We start from the raw sequence: 5,646 nt of genomic DNA, 5'->3' as shown, positions 1-5,646 counted from the left end.
AAAATGCTTTCAAAGTCCTTGTTGGCCAATGACGACATGCTTTAGAGTCCTGGGAGATTTTCTTTGGAGACACAACTCAATGCAGATAACAAAAGATATTTTTCAGTATCATTCTTGTTGAGCTCATATTTATTTATGTCATAATGTCACCTTAAAATCACCAGATGATCATTAAAGTGTGATATTTTGTAACTGTCTTTTGCTTACATTGTCTGAAAGTCACATGAGTGAATGCCACATATGTGACCCTGGATTCTTAAGACCTATGGCTTTACAGTCAGAGAAAGAGGATTCCCAGACAATTGAAAAATCGAAGAAGATTTTATTCTTTTTCTCTATGTGATTTGTAGGTAAAATTGTGTGACTAATTCTATGTATGGAGTGCTCACATGTTGAGCAGAGGTTAACACTGGGTGTCTTTCTTAATCACTATTAACTAGTTGGTTTTGTTTGTTCTTTTCTTTGTTGCTGTTTGTTGTTTTGGGGAGGGGTTGTTTGTTTGCTTTCTTTTTCAACATGGTCTATTACCTGGTATAGAGTTCACCAGTTTGGCTATACTACACAAAAACTTTTAAAAATTACTTTCAGAATTATGTAATGAGTACTATATATAATTTGTATCCCTTGGTCTTCCAGTCCTAGACTTCTTGTATACCCCAACTCCCTCACAAACTCATAGCATTTTCCTCCCTTCATTGTTCTTGTCAGATATATAACAATATAATATAATATATATATATATATGTGTGTGTGTGTGTGTATACATATAAATGGTTGATGTACATACAAAGGATTATATATATGTATACACATGTTACATATTATTATATATCTAACAGCAGTAATAAAGAAAATGGAGAGATCATGAATCTGTGAGGGAGTAGGAGGACACAACATTTGGTATTATTCCTATTTGTTTAAGTCTTTCCATTTGGATTGGATACCATATGGGGGCTCCATCCCTGGAGAACACAAATTCTCTCTTCCCCAGCAGCCATTAATTGACTGTAGTTCTTCATCTAAGGATAGAGCCTTATGAAATTCCCTCATAAATGTTTGGGTGTCAACTGATGTCACTATACTGGTCTTGTATTAGGAACTCATACTGCCGAAATTTCATGGATGCATCTTCACTGTTAATTATAGAAGACACTGTCTTATAGGAGATGTTCTTGTCCTCTGGCTCTTAAGAATATTTCTGTCCTCTTTTCCGAAGTGTTTACTGAGTCTTAGATGTAAGGGTTGTGCTGTAGATATATAACTTAGGGTTAGTCAACCAATGAATGGTCAGTTGTTCTATATATCTCACTAAGTTGTGGATTTCTATAATTATCTCTGTCTCCTGGGAAAAAAAGCTTTGATTTGTGGTGAGAACTATACTTCCCTATGGGTAAAAAATTAAGTCTTCAGAATGCAGTTTGGAACGACACTGATTTTAGGAAGTGACAGTACTCAATTCTCCTCTAGAGTCCATAACTTCACTAACCATGGGAAATTGTCTATGGTTTCAGTAGTATGCACAAATTGTCACTTATTAAGTGAGACCTAAGTCCAATTAGAAAGTTGTTATTTATCTCCAGGATATATGTGCTACTATTGCATCCTTGTGGACATCTTTTTGTGATGATCATGGTTACCATTCATAGATATTATAACAGGATAGAACTATTAATAGTTTCCATTCCTTGCCAGATTGCACTACACCTTTGAAAACTATGAGAACTAGTTTCTAGGTAACATAATTCCATTTCATATCCTGCTCAGTTCCTCTGTGTTGGAAGTATGTGTCTTCAGCAATATTGTCTTATCTTCAAATTCTGAGGCTAAATGGCGGCATCCAGAGTGAGAGTCTTGAATTCCTCTGACCAAAAAGTGAAAATAAACTTCCCAGGCTTAGTACATAATCTATGGCTCTTTGTGGGGGCATAATCACCCCCAAGTGGGTGAAACTCAAGCCAAGTAAATATTCATGTGTGTGTGTTTGTGTGTGTGTGTGTGTGTGTGTGTGTGTGTGTGTGTGTGTGTGTATGTTTTAACAAAATAGGAGAGGATCAGCAATATGGGGGAAATGAATTGACCAGGGATAAATAATACTTTGGAAATTCATATAGAAACATTTATAATATAATTATAATATAATGTAATATAATATGATATATTATAATATAATGAGGGGCAGAGGGAAGGGTAGAGGAGAGAGAGAGGGAGAGAGAGGGAGAGAGAGAGAGAGAGAGAGAGAGAGAGAGAGAGGAACTTTTAATTCTCAGACAGCATGTCCCAGGCTTCTACATCCTTTTAGGGACATTGTACCTGCTTTTTTTCCCCTTGAGTTCCTTCTTAATTTCTTCTTCAGTGTTTTCTGTCAGCACTCAATTCCATGATTCAATTGAGAAACAAACAGGAGAAATGGTGCCTTTAAGAAAGATGATAGAATTGGGTTCTGATGATGCCAAGTATCCTTGGTTTCTGTGGCTTCTGTTCTTACGCTTGCCTCCCACCATCTGATTAGCTCAAGTGCTCCCTGCCCTCAATATATCTGATTGGAGCCTGTCCTTTATGTAATCCTGATTGAGTCAGATGTTCACAGTCATCCACTGGATGGAGCACAGGGTCCCCAATGAAGGAGCTAGAGAAAGTACCCAAAGAGCTGAAGGGCTTTGCAGCCCCATAGGAGGAACAACAGTATGAACTAATCAGTACCCCCAGAGCTCCTTAGAACTAAACCACCAATCAAAAAACAAAACAAACAAACAAAAAACCAAAATCACATGGTGGGACTGGTGGCTCTAGCTGCATATGTAGCAGAGGATGGCCTAGTTGGTCATCCATGGGAGGAGAGGCCCCAGATCCTGTGAAGGTTCTATGCCCCAGTATAGGGGAATGCCAGGCTAGGAATGGGAGTGGGTGGGCTGGGGATCGGGGGAGGGGGCGATAGGAAATTTTTGGAGGGGAAACTAGGAAAGGGGAAAACATTTCAAATGTACATAAAGAAAATATCTAATAAAACATGCATTGTAAGAAAGTGTCCAAGAATTAATAAAGATATATTAAATTGAGAAAGAAAGATGGTAGAAGCCTTGAGTAGGTGAAAGTTCCATTCTCCTGCCCAAGCAAGATCAACTAGGAGAACAAGGGACAAGCATGATTAGAGAGAACTCACCTATGAGACCTGACCAAGTGAGAAGAATAAAACTTTAATACAAAAGATTCATTTGAACTAACACTGATGTCACAAGAAACAGAAAGAAAGATTTCAAAAACAGGAGATTAAGTCCAAAAACTCCCTGAACTTGGGAGAACTGTAAGTCAGAAATGCAGTTAAACAGAACTTGTTGAGTTGTGAAACTATGAGTCAAGTTTTAATGGCTGACACTAGGGCTGTGGTCCAGATTGGTTGTCCAGTGTAAGGACAGCCATGCTGCATGATACCAAGGAGTTCCTAGTAGTCAATGCTTCTGAAACAGCTCCAGTAATGAGTGAGTGACCTGAGGTCATTGATGCTCTTGAAACTGATGCCATTGAAGTGCAATACTACCCCCGAAGCTCGTGTCTCTAGCTGCATATGTATCAGAAGATGGCCTAGTCGGCCATCAGTGGAAAGAGAGGCCCATTGGTTGTGCAAACTTTATATGCCTCAGTACAGGGGAAGGCCAGGGCCAAGAAGTGGGAGTGGGTGGTTGGGGGAGTGGGTGGGGGAGCGTGTGGGGGACTTTTGGGATAGCATTGGAAATATAAATGAAATAAATACCTAATAAAAAATAGAAAAAAAAGTGAACCATCATTAGGAAAAAAAAAAAAGAAGTGCAATACTTTAATCCAGGGGGTTTAGGAGAAGGTAGTTTGATAAGAATAAAACTATTATTTTGTATATGAAAATATTCTTAAAATATTAAGCAAAGATATGCATCAGAAATGTTTATAAATATTCTCATATATTGTGAGGGAAATTTAATGAAATTCATGAATGTCAGCAGAATTATCATCTGTATAGGATTATCTGTGTTTCCTGAGTTTCCAAGTGTCATTTATACCTCTCAGCTTTTATCATTAGCTTTCAAATTCATGAACGTGGATCACAGTATTATCATTGTGCATATATGTGTATGTGTATTCAGGAGTGCATAGTTTTCAGTTAACAAGCACATAGTTTTCAGTTAACATTGGTTTGCTCCCCTGAGATACTCTGCATTCTATTTAGAGTCCTTCATTTGACCTGTGTGGCAAAAAAATCAACAACTGTGAAAGCCTGTTCTAGGTTAAAAAATGGGGTTTACTCAATTTGAAAAGTTTTATGTATCTCCCTGAGTCTGTCATTCAGTACTTTTATTTGCTCTATATTCTTACAGTAAAAGCCTGCTCTTCATGTGGATGCTACACACTCATTAGAAAATGGAGGAAGGTCAGGTCAAGGTGGCTTATGAGTAAAAAAATGGTGTCAGATGCTCCAGCTGTTCCCAGCCAGGGGATGACAAGTTGTGACTTAATTTACTTTAGTATTTATATTATATGTCTTTTTTATTTTTATTATTTGTATTACACTTACAAACTTTATAGTTAATTAATAATTTAATTTATTTAAAACATCATCTTGTTCATGGGTACATAGGATTTGGGGAGTAAAAGAGTGCACTGAATTTGAGCTTTCCTGTGATTTTGTGGTATGCTCATGGACGGAGATCATGAGATCAGTATGTGGTATGTAGATGTGTACTTTCAAAGATATATCTATATCTATATCTATATCTATATCTATATCTATCTCTATCTCTATCTCTATCTCTATCTCTATCTCTATCTCTATCTCTATCTCTATCTCTATCTCTATCTCTATCTCTATCTCTATCTATATCTATATCTATATCTATGTAACTAATAACTAATGATATGAAGCTAAATACTGTTCTGAACCTAACCTTCTCATTTCTTTCCTTTCTGGATGCTTGACTGTGAACAACTTGTAAAACAAGAAGTAACTTACCTGAGTTACAAATGCCTGCCTACAATGGCTAATTTCCTGTATTTTAGCACCTAATGATCAGCCTAATGTTAGTCAGTCAACAACACTTATAGATTTTGCTATGTGGAGCAGGATGCAATGCTAATTAAGAGGAAAATAGCTGAGAGGAACTTGCAGCAAGAAAGAGAAATATCAAGAACCATATTGCTAAGTATTGTCTATTCTCTTGAACAAACAATGGAGATAATTCTTAGTCAATGGCAGTGTTTTCATGGAATTGCAGTATAATTTCTTCCATTTTTATTTCTTTTTTTATTTGTTTTAAGGAGGTAAATACTATCTTGTGAGCTTTAAATGTCAAGGAAGTTGCTTGCCACTAATTAGTTTGCTTTTGGACCACAGGGAAGTTTGTGATCTTCCATTCTCTGTTCTCCTTCCTCTACTGGGAATGCTGTTGAGCTTAGCATAGCACACTTCTGCATTCCTGTGTTACACTGCACTGGAATGAAGAAACTGGAGAAGAGAGAGGGCAAAGGGCAGAATGAGGAAGGAAGGTCCTGGAAGGATGAACTCAGGCAGAAGAATGGGAGTTGAGGTTTCTGTTCCACTGATAGCTAGGCCACTAAATATCTGCAACTGTATCCTTAGCGTTCCTGTTTGGAGAAGGATGTGATGGATTTTTCTGTTTT

Source organism: Mus caroli, chromosome 2 (genome assembly GCF_900094665.2).
Source record: "Mus caroli chromosome 2, CAROLI_EIJ_v1.1, whole genome shotgun sequence".
NCBI classification, from domain to species: Eukaryota; Metazoa; Chordata; class Mammalia; order Rodentia; family Muridae; genus Mus; species Mus caroli.
The sequence above is the reverse complement of the archived record's forward strand: the minus strand, read 5'-3'. Positions refer to the sequence as shown.